The sequence below is a fragment of the Hemiscyllium ocellatum genome, chromosome 10 (genome assembly GCF_020745735.1).
Source record: "Hemiscyllium ocellatum isolate sHemOce1 chromosome 10, sHemOce1.pat.X.cur, whole genome shotgun sequence".
NCBI lineage: Eukaryota > Metazoa > Chordata > Chondrichthyes > Orectolobiformes > Hemiscylliidae > Hemiscyllium > Hemiscyllium ocellatum.
The window spans coordinates 6,022,525-6,043,227 of NC_083410.1; the positions used below are offsets into that span (position 1 = coordinate 6,022,525).

At 43.1% G+C, this 20,703-nt stretch overlaps 1 protein-coding gene across 1 annotated transcript in view; it reads left to right on the forward strand.

Moving 5' to 3' along the window:
- Positions 1–813: 813 nt before the first annotated feature.
- LOC132819324 (regulator of G-protein signaling 17-like) overlaps positions 814–20,703 on the forward strand; it is a 101,523-nt gene continuing 81,633 nt past the window's right edge. The window contains exon 1 of the mRNA XM_060830779.1: positions 814–879. The gene's annotated coding sequence lies outside the window, so the exon portion shown is untranslated. The remainder of the gene's footprint in view (positions 880–20,703) is intronic.

Sequence of the window (20,703 nt, forward strand, 5' to 3'; positions counted from 1 at the left end):
GGAGGAGCTACGGGACCCATGCAGCGTGACCGTCTCCAGCTTGGAGATGGCGGATGTGGAGGTGATGGTGCCAGTGGTGGCAGGAAAGGGGCACATTGCCAGGACTCTTGGGTGGGGGGGGGGTGGGTGCAGAGAGGATGAAGGCTACAGAGAGGGAAAGATGAACATTTGAAGTTGTTTCAGTTTTAGTAATATCAATTTAATATTAATTTATTCAGTACTTTGGTATTTATACAATTCATTTATTCTGTAATCCAAGATGGCACCGAAATTTGGTGCCATTATCCACTTTTCACTATACCTCGGTACAAGTGATGGTATATTAAATAAAAGTTGAAGGCACTCGATACTGCAAGGGATGTGGGCCCTGAGAACATTCCAGCAATAGTACTGAGGATTTATTCTCCAGAATTATAATGATGCCCCTAACCAACCTATTTCAGTAAAGCTACAACACTCGTTTCTACCTGGAAATGGGGAAAATTGCGTAGGTACGTCCTGTACACAAAAAAGCTAGACAAATCCTACCTGGCCAATGACAATTGCGTCAATCTACTCTTGATCATCAGCAAAGTGATGATGGTTGCTGTTGACAGTGCCACCTAGTGGCATTTAGTCAACATCAACCTGATCACTGATGCTCTCTCTGATCTTTTCCTTCAGTACATCTTGGTGCAAATGAGTGCAGAAGAGAAATGAAGGCAACTGCTGTAAACATTGACCGAGTGTGGAAACAGGAAGCCCTAGTGGAACTGGACTCAGTGGGATTCAGAAGGATAACTGGTTGAAGTCACACCTGGCACAAAAGAAAATAGTTGTGAAAACATTCAGGCTTGTACCAACGAATGGCAAGTAGTATTGCCATCACACAAGTGTCAGGTAATGACAATATGGGAAACTAAATTTCCTTAACGGCTTTCTCCATCTATAACATTGTACAGCATGAGGGAACAATAGTGTGTCGTCACTTTTAAGAACAACTTGCAGGTCTGCCTTACCTTACGTTCAGAAGCAGAAAAAATGCATTAGTACTATTACTTGCATCAAATGATAGTTTGTAATTAAAACTATTTCTCTTGTGGACACATTGCTAAGTTATTTGACCATGTCAGGTTATCAGTAAGATGTCTTTGTGATTGGTGTCTAGCTCTGGCCCATAAATAGTGGGTTGTTCATAGTTCATGGCTATTTAGGTCACCACTTTTAGCCCATACCTAAATGACCTTGTCAATTTGATGTTAAACACTACAGTCTGTGTATTATAGGTAGACCCACAAAACTGTTAGCAGAGTTTCAGGGTTTTGTCCCATGATTGTGAAGGAACAATGATATATTTCTTAGTCACAATAATGTGAAGTTTTGAGGATAACTTGCAGTTAGTGATGGTCCCATGCAACTCAACCTTTTCCTTCCAAGGTGGTAGAGGTCAAGGGTTCAGGAGATGCCGTTGAGGGAACCTTGACAAATTGTGCAGTGCATCATGTACGTAATGAACACTGCTGCCACTGTGCATTGCTGTTGGAGGGAGTGAATATTTAAATAAAAACAACATAATGTGGATGGTGGAGATCTGAAATAAATCAGAAAATGCTAGAGCAATTCAGTAGGTCTGCTAGTATCATTGAATAATTACGGTGCTGTGGTGATACTTTATTCTGGATGGTGTTGGACATTTTGAGTGCTTTTGGAGCTCATCCAAATAAGTGGGGAATGTTCCATCACATGCCTGACTTGTGCCTTTGATATAATGAATAGTCTTTGGACAGATAGAATATGAGTTACTGATCACAGAATACTGAGCCTGCATTTGTCACATAATTTTCATAGTAAGACCAGTTCCATTTTGAGTAATGATTTCCTGTATTTCTTGATCATGGGGGATTCTATTACAGTAACTCAAGTGAATGGCAATGAGAGTTTGGGCTGTCAAATTTTCTCTTGATGGACATGGTTATTGTATAATATGAATGTTACTTGCCATTCGTCACCCCAAGCCTGGATATTGTCCAGGCCTTGTTACATGTGGACTCAGGCTAGTTCAAGTTCTGAGGAGTCATAAATGGTGCTGAACATTATACAATCATCAGTGAACTTCCCCACTTCCAACCTTATGAGGGAGGGAAGGTCATCGGTAAGGCAACTGAAGATGGTTGGGTCTTGGACACTTTCATCTCAACTCTGGTGAGGTTGTCTCTTTCATCTCACCTCTAGAATTCAGCTCATTTGTCCATGTTTGAAGCAAGTCTCTAATAAGGTCAGGAGCTGAGTAGCCTTGGCATAATGCAAACTGCATCAGTGAGAAGGTTATTGCGATGTAAATGCCTCTTGATAGTGCTCCTGGTGACATCTTCCATTTACTTTACTGATGATTGAGAGTATAGTACTAGTCAAATAACAGACTGGATTGGATTTTTTATGTTTTCTGTGGACAGGGCATTCTGGGCAACTTTCAAAATTGTAAAGTCTAGTTAGTTGTTTGTTTGACCATTGCCATTTATGACTGTGTGTGGCCAGAAAACATTTGATTAAATATTTGTGGAATCGCTGAGCTTTGTGTATCACATGCTGTCTTTGTCACTTAGGATGTACACAGACATGAGTTGGAGTTTCATCAGGTTGGCATCTCATTTTTGGTATGTCTGGTGCTGCATCTAGAGTGGTCTCCCACATGTTTCCTTGAAATGATAGCTCCAGATGAAGGACCAAACCCCTACTATGTAAGCTCTGAAGAAATAGGACCGAGAGTGGGAAATTCAGCCCCTTGAGATTGGTCCTCCACTTGATATGATCCTGGTAGATATGATTGTGGCCTTAACTCCATTTTCCTGTTTGTAACCTTTTGATTCCCTCGGCTACGAAAAATCTTTCTAACTTAGCCTTGAATATACTCAATGGCCCAGTCTTGGCTGCTGTCTGAGAAAGGGAATTCCAAACGTGGATGACTCTCCAATAGAAAAAGATTCCTCCTCATCTCCAACTTAAATATGGGAGATCCTTATCTTAAATGCTGCCCTCTTCTTCCAAATTACTTGGAGGGGAAACACACTGTTGACCCTGTCAAGTCCTCTTGGAATTGTCAGAGTTTCAATGGGATCACCTCTTGTTCTCTGAATCATAGCATCCTTACAGTGCAGATAGAGGCCATTTGGCCCATTGAGTCTGTACTGATCCTTCAGGGAGCATCCCACTCACAGGAATTTGCATGTTCTCCCTGTGTCAGTGTGGGTTTGCAGGTTAGTTGGATTAGCTATGTTAAATTGCCCTGTCGTGTTAGTGTAGGCCAGGTGGGTTAGCCATTATAAAGGTGGAGTTACTGGGATTGGGTGGGTGTGGGGTGGGATGCTTTCTGGAGGGACCGTGCAAACTGATGGTCCAGATGGCCTCTTTCTGGACTGTAGGATTCTATGATTCTAAGAACAAGAGGTGATCTTACTTAAATACTAAAGATTCCGCGAGGGCTTGATAGGGTTAAGGCGGAAGAGTGTGTTTTCCATCAGAAGTAGGGGCAGTATTTATAAGTAAATACCTCCCATAGTTAAACCTGAGTTTCTTTCATCAGAGAGTCATCAAGGTTTGGAATTTCCTTCCCCAGACAAGAATTGAGCCTCTCTCCCTGATGCTATGAGGCAGTAGTGCCAACTACTAAGCTGCCATTCCACCCAGTGCAAAACTCTTCTCAACTTGCTACCCAGTTGTCTCCTGAAACCTCTTAATGAGTACTGGCCCAATGTGTTCAATATTTCCTCATAAGACAAAAGCCATCATCCCAGGAATCAGCTGAGTACCCATTTTTGAGAGTGGAAAGGATTGGAAACTGGAGGATAAAAGAATGGGAGAGTTGGTGAGAATGGTTACTTTTCTGATTTTGCAGTCCTGATGCAGGCTTTTATCTCATGGGCAAACAGATTCCATGCTTTCCACTTCAGAAATTTCATGTAAGGAAACTCGTAGATTACAATTTCCTGATGGGTGTCCTCAAGAGTGCATCTCCATGCTAGCGTGCAATGATCGGAAAATGCATTCTTCATAGTAGTAACTGGAATGGAAGAAGAGGGGATTGTGAAGGTAAGGAGCCGCACCATTGTGAAGCTGGGGGATGCAGAGAATTCAAGTGAGAAGCTTTGGATTGTAGTGGGTTTTTACACCATTGTGCAGGACATTCAAAAGCGCTTCAAGCCAATGATATTATTTCAAAGTGCCTGTAATTGTTGTACATGGGAAAACAACAAGCCGTTATAGCACAGCAAGTTCCCAAAAGTATCAATGGGATGGTTATTGTGGTGTATTATAGTTCACTTAGGGCCACTGAATTTTCTGTGCACTTATACATGATGTCTTCAGTCTAGATCAAGGGAGAATGGTGGTGGAGCATCCAACAGTATTTTCCACCACAAAGCTGACTTGGAATCTCTCACATTCTTACTCTCTGCCATAGCCACCAACCCGAAACATTAATTCTAACTTCTCTACACAGATGCTGCCAGACCTGCTGAGCTTCTTCAGCTATTTCAGTTTTTGTTTCTGATTTATAGCAGTTCTTTCAGTTTATTTAAAGAAATATTTGCAGTTTACTATTCGAACTCCTTGGTCATGATATATGTGTAACTTCCTTGAAATCATGACAACATCTCAGGATTTTTGACCTGGAGGCAAGGATGCTACCTAGTTATTAGAATTCTTTGAGAAGATAACAAGCAGAATAACAAGAGGAACCCAGTATTTGTAACACCTGTGGGTTTCCAAAAGATATTTAGTAAACTACTGCATCGAGTACTATTTAATAAGATTAGGGCCTGGTGTTGGAGATAGAATGTTAACATGGATAAGGATTGGTTAAGAAGTAGAAAATAAGTGGTTTATGATAAAGGGTGGCAACCTGTAACTCGTGGAGTATCACAGGAACAATTATTTACAACATATATGGATGACTTGACGAAATAGAACACAAAACAGGCCCTTCTGCCCTCGATGTTGTGTTGACCTGTGAACTAATCTAAGCCCATCCCCCTACACTATCCCATCATTATCCATGTACTTAGAGTCCATGGAGATGTACAGCATGGAAACAGACCCTTTGGTCCAACCCGTCCATGCTGACCAGATATCCCAACCCAATCTAGTCCCACTGGCCAGCACCCAGCCCATATGCCTCCAAACCCTTCCTATTCATATACCCATCCAAATGCCTCTTCAATGTTTCAATTGTACCAGCCTCCACCACTTCCTCTGGCAGCTCATTCCATACCCGTACCACCCTCTGTGTGAAAAAGTTGCCCCAAGGTCTCTTTTATATCTTTGGAAGTCTTGCTCAATGATATTAGCACTAGTCAAATTATGAACTGTTCTAGATCCCTTATGTCAGAGAACATAAATGGGCATTAGAGGCAGTCCAGAGCAGGTTCACTAGGTTGTATCAGATATGGAGGGACTCTCCAATGACAAGAGGTTGAGTAGGCTGGGCCTGTATTATTGCAGTTTCAAAGAATGAGGGAAGATGTTACTGCAATATAAGATTATTGGCAGGGTAGGTACGGAGAGTCTAGACCAAGGACATCAGCTCAGAATAAGGGGTTACCCAGTTAAGACCGAGATGAGGAGGAATTTCTTCTCTCCGAGGGCTCTGACTCAGTGGAGTTCTTCTGTGTGGAGAGTTGCCATCTCTGAGACCTTAAGCATATTTAAGGCTGAGACACTCAGATTTTAATCAGTAAGGGACACAAGGATTCTGGGGAAAAAGCAAGTGCTGAAGATTATCAGATCTGCCATGATCTCATTCACAGCTGAATTGATGGGCCGAGAGGCCTGCTTCAGTTCCTACGTCTAATGTGGGCTAAGGTCAGTCAGTAAGATGAGTGATCAGATAATCTACCTTTGCTATTGGTTGAGGGATAAATTTTGGCCACTGGGATAACTCTTTCTGTCCTCACTATGGTAGCATAGGACTTTGATGAAGAACAGCTCCTTGGGTCTTTTCAAACATAGAATTATTCTTTTCTAATAAATATTCAAAGAGACGTTGTCTGCCTTTGCCATCAAGGCCTCAATTATCCGAGTGTAACATCAAGAATTCCTCATCAACAAAATCATGGGGAAAGTCTCCTCTGGCACACAGGAAAATGGTTACAGTTGTTGGAGGTTGGTCATCTCAGCTGCAGGACATCTGTTCAGGAGTTCCTCAGATTAGTGTCCTAGACCCAACCATCTTCAGCTACTGGACTCGCCACCTAAATGCAGTGGCAACAAGCACAGATCACAGGCTTGGAATGTCGCAATAAGTAATTTACCTCCTTATTCCCCAAGAGCTGTTCACCATCTGAAAATGTGTTGCTGGTTAAAGCACAGCAGGTTAGGCAGCATCCAAGGAACAGGAAATTCAACGTTTCGGGCCAGAGCCCTTCATCAGGAATGAGGAGAATGTGCCAGGCAGGCTAAGATAAAAGGTAGGGAGGAGGGACTTGGGGGAGGGGCGATGGAGATGTGTTAGGTGGAAGGAGGTCAAGGTGAGGGTGATAGTTTGGAGTGGGGTGGGGGCGGAGAGGTCAGGAAGAAGATTGCAGGTTAGGAGGGCGGTGCTGAGTTGAGGGAACCGACTGAGACAAGGTGGGAGGAGGGGAAATGAGGAAACTGGAGAAAATTTCCCCTCCCCCCACCTTGTCTCAGTCGGTTCCCTCAACTCAGCACCGCCCTCCTAACCTGCAATCTTCTTCCTGACCTCTCCGCCCCCACCCCACTCCAAACTATCACCCTCACCTTGACCTCCTTCCACCTATCACATCTCCATCGCCCCTCCCCCAAGTCCCTCCTCCCTACCTTTTATCTTAGCCTGCCTGGCACATTCTCCTCAGTCCTGATGAAGGGCTCTGGCCCGAAACATCGAATTTCCTGTTCCTTGGATGCTGCCTAACCTGCTGTGCTTTAACTAGCAACACATTTTCAGCTCTGATCTCCAGCATCTGCAGACCTCACTTTTTACTGTTGACCATCTACAAGGCACGAATCAGGAGTGTGATAGAATGCTTTCCACTTGCCTGGATGGGTGCAGCTTCAACAACACTCAAGAATCTCAACGCCATCCAGGACAAAGCAGCCCATTTGATTGGCACAACATCCACAAATAATCACTCCCTCGACTACTGGCACTCAGGGGTAGAAGTGTGTACTATCTACAAGGTGCATTGTGGAAAGTTGGAACAGAGGGTTGAAATCTTCTGTGATTGAGACCGAAGAACTGTCAAAATTAACAATTTCGCTGAATGGATGTGTGAAGGAAAGAAGTATATGGAAACAGTTTGGCTGACTATAATTGAAACTATATGGTCTCATCGACATTAAATGGCACACAGACTAGTGGGGCTGAATGGCCTGTTTAATTCTAGTTTCTGGTAACTGCACCCCAACATTGTCAGAGGGAGAGAACGAGATGGTTGCATTGTAGTTTTGTTACTGGACTAATAAACCAGGCCAAGGATCTGATTGAAATAGGAGCTTTGTGAATTAAATTCTGGTTGTGAAATAAATCTGAATCAAAATACTCAGCACGCCAGGAAATTAACAGATTGTTGTAAAACTCCATCTGGTTTGTTAAGTAGGGAAGTAAATCCACCACACCATTGGCCCGACCAAATGTGACAACAGAACCAGAGCAATGTCAGTTGCTCTGAAAATGCCTACAAATATTCAAGTGCTCACTATCGTCTCCTTCAGTGCATTAGGTGTAGGACAATAGTGCTGGTCTTGCCAGTGATGCCACCTCCCTTTAAATATACTCAATCACCTGACCTCCACAGCCTTCTGTGGCAATGAATTCCATTGGTTCACCACTCCCTGACTGAAGAGGTGTCTGTTATCTCCCTTCTAAAATGTCTTCCCTTTACTCTAAGGCTGTGCCCTCAGGTCCTAGTCTCTCCTACCAACATTTTCCCAAGATCCACTCTGTCCAGGCCGTTCAGCACTCTGTAAGTTTCAATTAGAACCCCTCTCATCCTTCTAAACTCCATCGAGTATAAACCCAGAGGAGTCCTCAAACATTCCTCATATGTTAAGCTTTTCATTCCTGGGACCATTCTCGTTAAACTCCTCTGAACCTGCTCCATGACCAATACATCCATCCTGAGATATGAGGCACAAAACTGCACACAATACTCCAAATGTGGTCTGACCAGAGCCTTATAGAGTCTAGAGTCATAGAGATGTACAGCATGGAAACAGACCCTTCAGTCCAACTCATCCATGCCTACCTGATACCCTAAACCAATCTAGTCCCATCTGCCAGTACCTGGCCAATATCCCTCTAAACTCTTTCTATTCATATGTCCATCCAGATGCCTTTTAAATGTTGCAATTGAACCAGCCTCCATTAGTTCCTCTGGCAGCTCATTCCATACATGCACCACCCACTCCGTGAAAAAGTTGTCATAGAGTCATAAACATGTACAGCATGGAAACAGACCCTTCCATCCAACCTGTCCATGCCGACCAGATATTCCAACCCAATCTAGTCCCACCTGCCAGCACCCGGCCCATATCCCTCCAAACCCTTCCTATTCATATACCCATCCAAATGCCTCTTAAATGTTGCAATTGTACCAGCCTCCACCATATCCACTGGCAGCTCATTCAATACTCGTATCACTCTCTGCGTGAAAAAGTTGCCCCTTAGGTCTCTTTTATATCTTTCCCCTCTCACCCTAAACCTATGCCCTTTAGTTCTGGACTCCCCAACCCCAGGGAAAAGACTTTGTCTATTTATTCTATCCATGCCTCTCATAATTTTGTAAACCTCTATAAGGTCACCCCTCAGCCTCCGACGCTCCAGGGAAAACAACCCCAGCCTGTTCAGCCTCTCCCTGTAGCTCAAATCCTCCAACCCTGGCAACATCGTTGTAAATCTTTTCTGAATCCTTTCAAGTTTCACAACATCTTTACGATAGGAAGAAGAGCAGAATTGCACGTAATATTCCAACAGTTGCCTAATCAATGTCCTGTACAGCCGCAACATGACCTCCCAGTTAATACTCCCAGAGTACTTAATACTCTGACCAATAAAGGAAAGCATACCAAATGCCTTCTTCACTATCCTATCTACCTGTGACTCCCTTTTCAAGGAGTTATGAACTTGCACTCCAAGGTCTCTTTGTTCAGCAACACTTCCTAGGGCCTTACCATTAGGTGTATAAGTCCTGCTAAGATTTGCTTTCCCAACATGCAGCACCTCACATTTCTCTAAATTAAACTCCATCTGCTACTTTGCAGCCCACTGGCCCATCTGGTTCAGGCATTCCTGAAGAAGGGCTTAAGCCCAAAACGTCGAATCTCCTGTTCCTTGGATGCTGCCTGACCTGCTGCGCTTTTCCAGCAACACATTTTCAGCTCTAACCTTCTTTGCTGTCCACTACACCTCCAATATGGAGCCTGAGAAGTACATTTCCACTTTTAGATTCACGTTCTGTCAAAATAACTGCCATCATTGCATTTGCCTTCCTTACCACTGACTCATTCTGCAAGTTTACCTTGAGAGAATCCTGGGTTAGAACTCCCAAGTGTCTTTGCACTTCAGACTTCTGAATTTTTTCCCCATTTAGAATATAGTCCATGCCTCTGTTCTTCCTATCAAAGTGCATGACCTTATACATTCTCATGTTGTACTCCATCTGCCACTTCTTTGCAATCAAACAAGGGTCATGCTTTTTAGACTCCATCGTATCGCTCTTTTAATTTTGCAGTCTACATCCAGCTGGATTTATTTCCTAGCATCTTTGCATTCATATAAACTCCAAAGAAAATCAATGTTACAGATGTTGTACATTAAACTGGAGAACACAAATTGCTCCTAAACAAAACATTTATATGACAAAAAACCCATTTATAAAATAATAGGAATGATAAACAATATGCCTTCTTGACCTTCCAAGCTATTGACTCAAAATGTTATAATTGGAAATGTTTGAGAGTAAACACTTGTAGAAAGCCTTAATTATTGACATGTTTTGATGAGAAGTGTTTTAGGCGATGTATAATATTGAGGGTTCTAACCCTTCGATGGATTTGAGACAGTTTAAGAAGTTGCAGGCTGAAACAATGTTAGAACTATCACAATCCCTGAACTCTATAATGTTTGCATAATCCATTTTTGTCACTTGTGTCACTTCACCATGCCTTGATCTTTTATAGCCAAGTGCTGACCAGGGGTCAGTTCCACAGAGTCCAGCAGAGCGACTGTGATTAATTGTGGAGTTACAGATGCTGATCTGTCACTATCTGAATGCTTAGTCAGAACCCAGGCCAGAGTAGACATTTAACTGAGGCGCCTGCTTGCCTTCTCAGTTACATAAACATGTAGCGAGGCATAAATTACACGGTATAATTTTGAAGAGGGGGAGGGAAGTTATCAATCATGTGCCAGCTTTTTGAAAGATTTTTTTCAATTTGTCTGTCCACGCCTCTGCTTTCTGCTCACTCCCCCACCCTGACTCTGCAAACATTTTCTTCAAAAATAAATTTCTAAACATTGGGGGAACACTCTGATCTCCAGAGTGTTGTGGGACCTTTCAACTTTTGCCCTCCAGGGAAGATGAGACTTTGGCTTAATGCCACTTCCTGAAGATGCCACCTCTGACCTTCCCTCAGCATTGGTAGTAGGCTGGGTTCTTGGGGTGAAGTCATAGGAATGGGTCTTGAACCCAAAGCCTTCCAATTCAGACTAGAAGTGCTAAACTCTCTAGCATAAAATGAGGGAATAGCTTGTGGGTAAAAAAGTAGAATTCAGACTGACATAAGTCAAATCTACAAAACTGAGTTTGTAAACTGACCCCACGTGAAGTTATTTTTCAGCATAGCACAAGCAATGAGTTATAACAGCAGCTTAGGACTGTGTATGTCTCAAAGTGCCAAAGAAAACAAAACATACACAATTTGTTTCAAAGGATAAATCCTTTCTGTAAACAGAATTAAGGAAATCCTAACCAGATTTTGTGTGTGTGTGTGTGTGTGTGTGTGTGTGTGTGTGTGTGTGTGTGTGTGTGTGTGTGTGTGTGTGTGTGTGTGTTCCTCTTGATTTAATTAACACGTGAAACAGCTTTGGAAAATACAAGCCGTGCCTTCCTCTATTTTCAGTGCCACATGATGAGGCATGCCAGCCTGGGCCAGTGGGGTTTCCTTCATGCAGGCTTCTTCTAGCTGGGGATGTTGTTAATTAATCGAATGAGCAATTCTGTGTTGGCATGCAGATGAAATGAAGATTGGGCCGCACTGTGTGCACATACACTGCTCACCTTGCAAACCCAAGTGAACACCAAGGGTGTTGGGTTTATCACCAGTTGTGTGTGTGTGTGTGTGGGGTGGGGGGGGGGGGCTGTGAGTGAGAGAGATTGTGGCTCCATTTCTCATCTATCTCCACTTGTGTCTGTAGGTGCGTCTGCGCCTCTCTCTGTTTCTGTGAGTTTGTATGTGTGTGTTTCTCTCTCTCTCTCTCTCTCTTTCATCATTATTTATCCCTCAACAAGTAAATAATCTGGTTATTATTATTGTTCATTGCTATATACAAATTGGCTGTCACATTTCCTGGAGTACACGTGATTGTACTTAGTTTCACTATTGTTTATGGAGTACTTTAGAACATCATGTGGTTGTGAAAGGTTACATAAATGCAAGCCTTCCTTTGATTTTATTCCTTCCTTCTCTTCCCTGACATGTTTCTGACCTCTGTGTCTCTCAATTTTTCCTACTGTGGGTTTTCTCCCCCTCCATCTCTCGCTACAGCAGTGCAGAGGATAGTGTAACTGGCAGTCTCTTGTGGAGGTAATAATACAGTCATTGAAGAATAGTGAGGATATTTACCAGTGATGTGTTGTCGCTAATCTTTGCTGCAATGTGGAGCTGCAGAGAGAGAGGAATCATTGGGGAAGATGTTGGTTTTGGCCTATTTTAGACTTGGCACACAGCTGACAGAGTGCACCCCAGCCAACGTTTAAAATCAGGCCTGGGGCCTCATTAATATTTTTATGAACAAGCTGCTGGATCCTGCCCCTTGCCCAAAGGCAGCTCACATCTCAACATCATTAGAATCAGGCTGCTTGCTTCTCCAGGAGAAAGTGAGGACTGCAGATGCTGGAGATCAGAGCTGAAAATGTGTTGCTGGAAAAGCGCAGCAGGTCAGGCAGCATCCAAGGAGCAGGAGAATCGATGTTTCGGGCATGAGCCCTTCTTCAGCTTCTCCAACTGAGACCAGGACAAAGGTGCCGGCTTCATTGGCACCCCATTTGCCATCATGAATGTTCCTTCCTTCCATTGCTGGTGCACAGTGATCCCAGGGTTTGAGTTATAAGGAGGGACTAGGACTTTTTTCTCTGGGCATCGGAAGCTGAAGGGTGACCTTACAGAGACTTACAAAATCATGAGGGGCATGGCTAGGGTGGATAGACGAGGTCGGTTCCCTGGGGTAGGGAAGTCCAAAGCTATTTAAGGTTTAAGGTGAGAGGAGGAAGATTTAAAACGGAACTGAGGGACAACTTTTTCAACTGCCAGAGGAAATGGTAGATGCAGACACAGTTGCAACACTTAAAGACTATTTGGACAGGTAAATGGATAGGAAAGGTTTAAAGGGATATGGGCCAAATGCAGGCAAATGGGATTAGTTTCATTTTGGAAATCTGGTCAACCTGGAGAAGATGGGAAGAAGAGTCTGTTTCTGTGCTGTATGACTCTATGATTTTACACAGCACTAACCACATCTGCTACCATCTAGGAGGGCAAGGGATGCATAGGAATATATAGGAATGCCACCATCTGGAATTTCCCCTCCAAGTCACTCACCATCCTGACTTGAAAATACATCGCTGTTCTTTCGCTATCACTGAATAGGAATCCTGGAACTACCTTCTGAACAGCTTCCTACAGCATACAGACTGCAGCAATTCAAGAAGGCAGCTCACCATCACCTTCTCTAAGGCAACTAAGGAGGGCCAATAAATGGACCAGCCAATGATGCCCACTGAAATAACTCGACTGAGGCTGGTATCCATCACAATCTACCCTTTATTTATACCCCCACATTACCGCCTAACTGCAATAGTGCTTATTTATTCCCCAGCACCCATAGTGTGTGTGTGTGCAGGTGTGAGACACAGTGAGAGACACAAAGTGCATGAATCTTTATTCAATTTCCACCACCAGGAAGATAGGAAAACACCCGGGTGGCCAGTGACAAGCAGTGTCCTTCACGTCAAAGGGCAATGATGTGTGATCAAACAGTGAAGGGCAGGGCGGGGACACACTCGTGTTTATATCTGACAGCCAGGGCTCCCTGATTGACCAGATTAACAGCCCCAATCAGGGCACTCATATTCTATGAGGTCCACCTGCCTGACCTCATTATAATCACCACACCCACATCCTCCCAGAAGGAAAAAGCAGTAAAACAAATGAATGAGACAAACTCATTTGACTTATCCTCTGCAATTCAAAATGGAGAATGTCCATTATCTTCATTTCTAAGTATTACTGTTTCTTTTGAAAAAGTTTCCAGTTGCCTTCAACACTACACCAACATTTCTGTCATGGGCCTGCTGTAATGCTCCAGTGAAGTCCAGTGCAAGCTGGAAGAGCAGCATCTTATTTTCCATTTGAGGGCCCCATAGCCTTCTGGACTCAATATCAAGTTCAATCATTTTAGGGCCTGAGCTTTTTCTTCCATGTCTTTTACCCCTGTACACCCCAGGAAATTTGTGAAGTGATCCATATTTTTGTTTGGATTGGGATTATGTTCAGCATGGACTGGTTGGGTTGAAGGGTCTGTTTCCGTGCTCTATGGCTCTATGACTTGTCATCACATCATGTCTTTAGCACAGTCAACCCATTTTCACATACTTCTGGACTCTTTTCGGGCTTACCATTACCCCTTTGTCTTGTCTCCCTCTCGGCTCCATATCTACCTATCTCCTCACTCACGTCTGCCCCCCTGCTACCCCCACTCCCTGTTTTCAAGCATACATACCCCCTTTCACCAGATACTGCTAGTTCTGGTGAAGGGTCACTGGACCTAAGCATTGAATTTGCTTTCTCTCCATGGATGCTGCCAGATGTGATGAATTTCCCAAACAGTTTCTGTTTTCTTTATTCATTCATTCCCAAGATGAGGGTATCGCTGGCTGGGCAACATTTATTGCTCATCTCTAATTGCCCAGAGGGCAGATAAGAGGCAACCACATTGCTGTGGGTCTGGAGTCACATGTAGACCAGACCAGGTAGGGATGGCATTTTCCTTCCTAATGGATTTTTCCAACAATTGGGAATAGATTTGTAGTCATCATTAGACTCTTTTATCTAGATATTTACTGAATTTAAATCCCACTGTCTGCCACAGTGGTATTTGAACCCAAGTCCACCAGAACATTACATGTTTTTGATACTGTTACTTTCAAACTGTGTTTTTTTCCCCTTCTGAGCTGTGAAAGAGTAAAAAAAGAATGTGTAGGTGGTGTGGAAGTGAAGATATTTCAGTAATAGTGGGAAGAGAGCATCAGCCTTTTCTGGTTCTCCACAGTTTTTTTTTAATTGAAAATAATTATTTTTAAAAAACTTGTCGTTGTTAACTGCTTATGTTTAGGTGTTATAATTACTTCAGCAGACTGAGCAGGACAGGGCCTGAAGCCTGTGACTGAATTTCTATGAGGTTACATGGTTAATGTCTGGAGACCTCCAGGAGCACCTCAATTAATGGTAGGAACTCAAGTCAATCAGTCATCAGAACAACAGCAAAACACTGCAGATACTGAAACAAACATGGGGAATGCTGGAGCAACTCAGAAGATCTGACAGCATCTGTGGGGAGAGAAAGAGAGTTAACGTTTCTGGTCTGGTAATGACTCTCCTTCAGAACTGAAAGATGTTAGAAAATGGGACAAAAGCAGAACTCGCAGAAGAAACTCAGTAGGTCTGTGGAGAGAAAGCAGAGTTTACATTTCCGAACTCCTCTTCAGAACTCATAATGGAAAATGCTTTTTTTAATATTTTTAACAGAAGTGGCGGATGAACCGTAAGAGTAAATGTTGTGGAGCTGCAAATGTGTTGCTGGTCAAAGCACAGCAGGCCAGGCAGCATCTCAGGAATAGAGAATTCGACGTTTCGAGCATAAGCCCTTCATCAGGATTCCTGATGAAGGGCTTATGCTCGAAACGTCGAATTCTCTATTCCTGAGATGCTGCCTGGCCTGCTGTGCTTTGACCAGCAACACATTTGCAGCTGTGATCTCCAGCATCTGCAGACCTCATTTTTTACTAAATGTTGTGGAGGTCCAGTATAAAAGACAAAGTGGTTGTTAATGGTGGAGAAGGAGAAAAAGAGATGTAAATAGGGTGTGTAAGGGAGAGAATGGGCCCTGTCCGGAGCAAGGTAATTAATTGAAATGGAAAACAACTGGGAGGTTATAGTCATTCTCAGTCTGTGTTTTCCTTTTCAAATATGAAGGAAACCGTATTAAGAGCAGTAAATGCAATAGATTAGATTGAAAGAAATATAAGAGTATTGAAATGGTGAGCTGCTGGGTGGTCAGGGTCATTTCTATGGTCAGAGCGGAGGTGTTCTGTAAAGCATTCACTCTGTGTCTTTGAGATACAACACGTGAAGTGCCTGAAATGGAGCCTCATTGCCTTTGTCTTACCTTCATAACCGCTGTTCCAACAAAGGCCTGTTTCTGCCTCCTTTGTTGTGTTACTTTACATATACATTTACAGCAATAAATATTCCTTTATTGTTGCCATGACTACCACACAAGATATCAAAGTCTTTTAACTGTTTGCATCTCTTGAAGAAGACGTTTTTTTTGGAAACAAAAAATGAATTGCTTGCTTCACATTACAGTTCTACCCCCCCCAAAAGAAGTATTATACATAAGGAAACATCATAGAAGGGGGTCATTTGGCCCATCGTTCCTGTACCAGACCTTTGGCACAATTGCTTATTAGTCCCACTTTGTTCCCCTTTTTCCGTATTCCCGTGATATTTTTCCTTTCCAGTTTATTTATTTTTGTTCCAATTGAATCTACTTCCATTGCCTTTCATGTTATATGTTGGCTCTAAATGGTCCATTTAATTCAGCTCGACCATTTCAATTTTTACACTCCGAGAGAGCAAATTATTTCATTCATACTTATTCCCATTTACTTATTCCTTTTTTTTTGTTTTCCCCCTTTTCCAATCTAATCTCGAATATTGACATTATTTCAGCTTCACCTGCAGGTCCCAGCAGTGAATCCCACAGCCACACCACTCTCTGCATGAAAATATTTTCCTTGCCTTCTGTTCAAAATCGCTCTTGTAGACTGCTGTAATCTAAGTGTCAGCTGTGGCTCAGTGGTAACGCTCTCACCTCTGAACTAGAAGGTTGTGAGATCCAGCCTCATAGCAAATCAAATAAACATTTTGTGTTGTTTTGAGGGCGTGCTGTTCTCTCGTGGTTGGTGTGTTAAACCAAGACTCAGCCTGTCTTCTTCAGTAGATACGAAAAATCCCAGAATATTATTTGAAAGAAAAATAGGGATATTATCCCCAGCATCCTGAGTAATGCTTATACCTCACTCAACTTCATGATAACTTGAAGCAGTGGTTAGCACTGCTGCCTCACAGCGCCTGAGATCCGGGTTCAATTCCCAGCTCAGGCGACTGACTGTGTGGAGTTTGCACGTTCTCCCTGTGTCTGTGTGGGTTTCCTCCGGGTGCTCCGGTTTCCTCCCACAGTCCAAAGATGTGCGATTCAGGTGAATTGGCCATGCTAAATTGCCCGTAGTGTTAGGTAAGGGGTAAATGTAGGGGTATGGGTGGGTTGCGCTTCGGCGGGTTGGTGTGGACTTGTTGGGCCGAAGGGCCTGTTTCCACACTGTAAGTAACCTAATCTAATCTAATCTAATACTAACTTCTTCTCGATTCCCGCATCAATGGCACATGAGGCTGTCAAAGAACATCCTTATGTCTGTTTCCATAAGCTGGATTTTTCCTGGAATACATCTTTAACTTGTAACCAGAGACCTGTAGCTTGAGGAATAATACTCTGTACTGATCATGGTTGACCAGATGACTCTCCTACTCTCATAGCCTACCATTGACATATTGTGGAACATTTTAACAGGTTGACTTTCAACCCAGTTGGCTACATTATGAAAGCATGTTCCTTGGCTGTCAAATTTGACTTGAACCCTGAGCTTCCCGTTCACAAAACAGGGACACTACCTACAACACCACAATACATTGATTGAAACCTCCATGATCAACATTCTGGAGGTCGTCATTGACTAGAAACTCAACTGCACTCTCCACATAAACACGGTGGCTACTAGAGTAGGTTAGAGGCTAGGAATATTGCGGCCGGTAATTCACCACCTGACTCCCCAAAGCTTGTCCACCATCTACAAGGCACAGATCAGGAGCGTGATGGAATACTCCCCACTTGCCTGGATGGGGGCAGATCCAACAACACTCAAGAAGCTTGACACCATCCAGGACAAAGCAGCCGGTTGATTGGCTCCACATTCACAACCATCCACTCCTTCCACCACTGCCATTTAGTTGCAGCAGTGTGTACTATCTACAAAGTGCACTGCAGAAATTCACCAAAGGTCTTCAGACAGCGCTTTCCAAACTCACATCCACTTCTGTCTAGAAGGACAAGGGCAGCAGATACATGGGAAACCCACCACATTCAGGTTCCCCTCCAAGCCACTCACCATCCTGATTTGGAAATATATCACCGTTCCTTCACTGTCACTGGGTCAAAATCCAGCTCACCACCACCTTCCCAGGGCAACTACAGATGATGAATTAATTCTGGCCTGGCCAATGATCCCATAAATGAAAAAAAAGCCTTCCCTACAAATGGATCATCTGGTTGCTATTACTTTTCGAGTTTGAGAGTTTACTGTGCACAAATTGGTTGCCTTTTTAAAAAGAAAACATTCATAGGATATAGGCAGCACTGTCTTGTCTAGCGTTTAATACCTATCCCTATTTGCCCAGGGGTCAGTTAGGGATCAGCCACAGATTCTCCATTCCTGAAGGACACTAGTGAAGCAGGAGTTTTTTTCAAACAACAATAGACATTAAGCAAGTGTTTTAGTGAACTCAGATTTGCATAGCTCCCACGGCGGAATTCAGTCCGTCTCCAACATGGTGTTCTGGGCTACTAGCCAGTGGCATTACTACAATGCTGTACCTCCTCTTATTTGTTAGCCTGCAAGAGTAAGAAGTACTTCATGGACTTCAAGGATGCCTGGAGATTGTTCAAACTTGTAAACGGTGCCGTAGGAATTAAAATTTGCGGTGGCACAGTGGCTCAGTGACACTGCTGCCTCACAGCTCCAGGGGCCCGGGTTGAATTCCCGCCTCGGCAGCTGTCTGTGTGGAGTTTGCACATTCTCCTGTGTCTGTGTGGATTTCCTCCAGATGCTCTGGTTTCCTCTCACAATCCAACAAATGTTAGGTCAGGTGAATTAGCCATGCTAAATTGCCCATAGAGTTAGCTGCATTTGTCAGGGGTAAATATAGGCTAGGGAAATGGGTCTGGGTGGGTTATTCTTCGGAGGATCAGTGTGAACTTGTTGGGCCAAAGGGCCTGTTTCCATACTGTAGAGAATCTAATTTTTAAAAAAAAATCATTATTTTTATATCAACAGTACTTCATCCTCAACCACTCTGTTGGAAAGCCTTAGTTGGAATTTACTGAGTTAAAACTGAGTGGGAAGGGTATGTGAGAAAAGGTAGGAAAAATCTACATAAAGGGTCATGCAGTGAATCATTTGGTAATGCAGTAGTTGTTTATTTAAATATCTTTAATTAATAGGTTCTAATTAAGATGTCCAATCTCACCGGAGCCAATCAGCATGGTATATTTTAAGCAGCCTTTGATAATGTCCCCTCAAGACAATTTGTCATGGTGTAAAAACAAGTTTACCTTGTTCAAAATGGAGCATACACTTCAAAAAAAAATCACAAGGGAGTGTCTGAAAAATGTTTACTCCAGAAATGTGTTTTTTTGGTAATGGGCTTTTTTTTTTCCACAATGTTTTTCCCACCCTTCTCGAACCAACTCATTTCTTCCGAACATATAGTTTGCTCTTGAGTATTGCCTTGTGACAGCTCAGTGTTCAGAACCGAGCTCAGGAGGTTTTTAGAATCAGAGAACGTTCAACAACTGGCTATTGCGTCCCTTCGAATCGCTTTGAGGAAACCACCTAGTCCAATCCCCCACTCCCTTGACTGTTTCTCTGTCGTCTTTTAAAGCAAAAGCATAAAGAGAAAAAAAATGTAAACTTAATTGGATCTGATTAAGGTATACAAAATTATGAGAGTTCTAGACAGAGTAGATCATGATAATCTCTTTCCCATGGCAGACATGTCTAATTCCGGACAGTATAAGTTCAAGATCAGGAGTTTAGAGGCAATCTGAGAGTTTGTTTTTCACCCAGGGGTGGTAGAAATATAGAACATGCTGCCAGAGAGGGTGGTGGAGGCAGGTACTATCACAGCATTGAAGAATCATCTGGATGAGCACTTAAAATGCCAGGGCATAGGACCTTATGAACCAAGTGCAGGTAAATGGAATTAGTGTAGTTGGTTGGTCAGCATAAATGTGGTAGGCCGAAGGGTCTGTTCCTATGTTGCATGACTTGATGACTCTAATTCTCTTTTATTTATGTAGAATAATTTTCAAGTGGTGTCTTGCTCACATAGATAAAACAAAGAACTGTGGATCATAGATTTGAAGGTATCATAGAACCCCTACAGCGTGGAAACAGGCCCTTCGGCCAAACAAGTCAACACTGACCCTCTGAAGAATAACCCGCCCAGACCCATTCCCTACCCTATATTTATCCCTGACTAATGCACCTAACCTACACATCCCTGTACACTATGGGACAATTTAGCATGGTCAATTCACCTGACCTGCACATTGTTTGGACTGTGGGAGGAAACCCATGCAGACGCACGGAGAATGTGCAAATTCCACACAGACAGTTGCCCAAGACTGGAATCGAACCTGAGTCCCTGGTGCTGTGAAGCAGCAGTGCTAACCACTGAGCTACAGATGCCTCCAAACCTGTTGAGTTTCACGAGCAATTTCTCTTTTTGTTTCTTGCTCACATATGTCCAATGTCAAGCAAGCAACAGAGAAATATAAGGCGGGAGTTGTTGTATGTGTGCCTTGTTATTAAGAACCTCATATGCTGTGTGTATCCAATGTTGAGACGCGGCCTGTACTTTTGTCTGTTTTGGGTATTCTGATGTGGAGGTGCTGATATTGGACTTGGGTGGGCAAGGTCAGAAGTTACATGACACCAGGTTATAGTCCAACAAGTTTATTTGAAATCACAAGTTTTCGGAGCACTACTCTTTTTTCACTTCACCTGACAAAGGAGTGCGGTCAAAAAGCTTGTGATTTCAAATAAGCCCCTGGACTATAACCTGTTGTTGTGTGACTTCTGACCCTGGGTATTGTGAGCTGCATACGTAGAAATTGGTTCTTTACTGTACCATCTGCTTCATAGTTTATAATGTGTTTACAGTTTTAAATAAACTAACACAGAGTTAACTGGTTTCTGATGAGTGATCAATTAAAAAGGGCATAGAAAGATGGGTTAGTAAATTTGCAGGTGACACTAAAGTCAATGCAGCTACAGATAGTGCCAAAAGATGTTGCAGGTTTCAGACAGACATAGA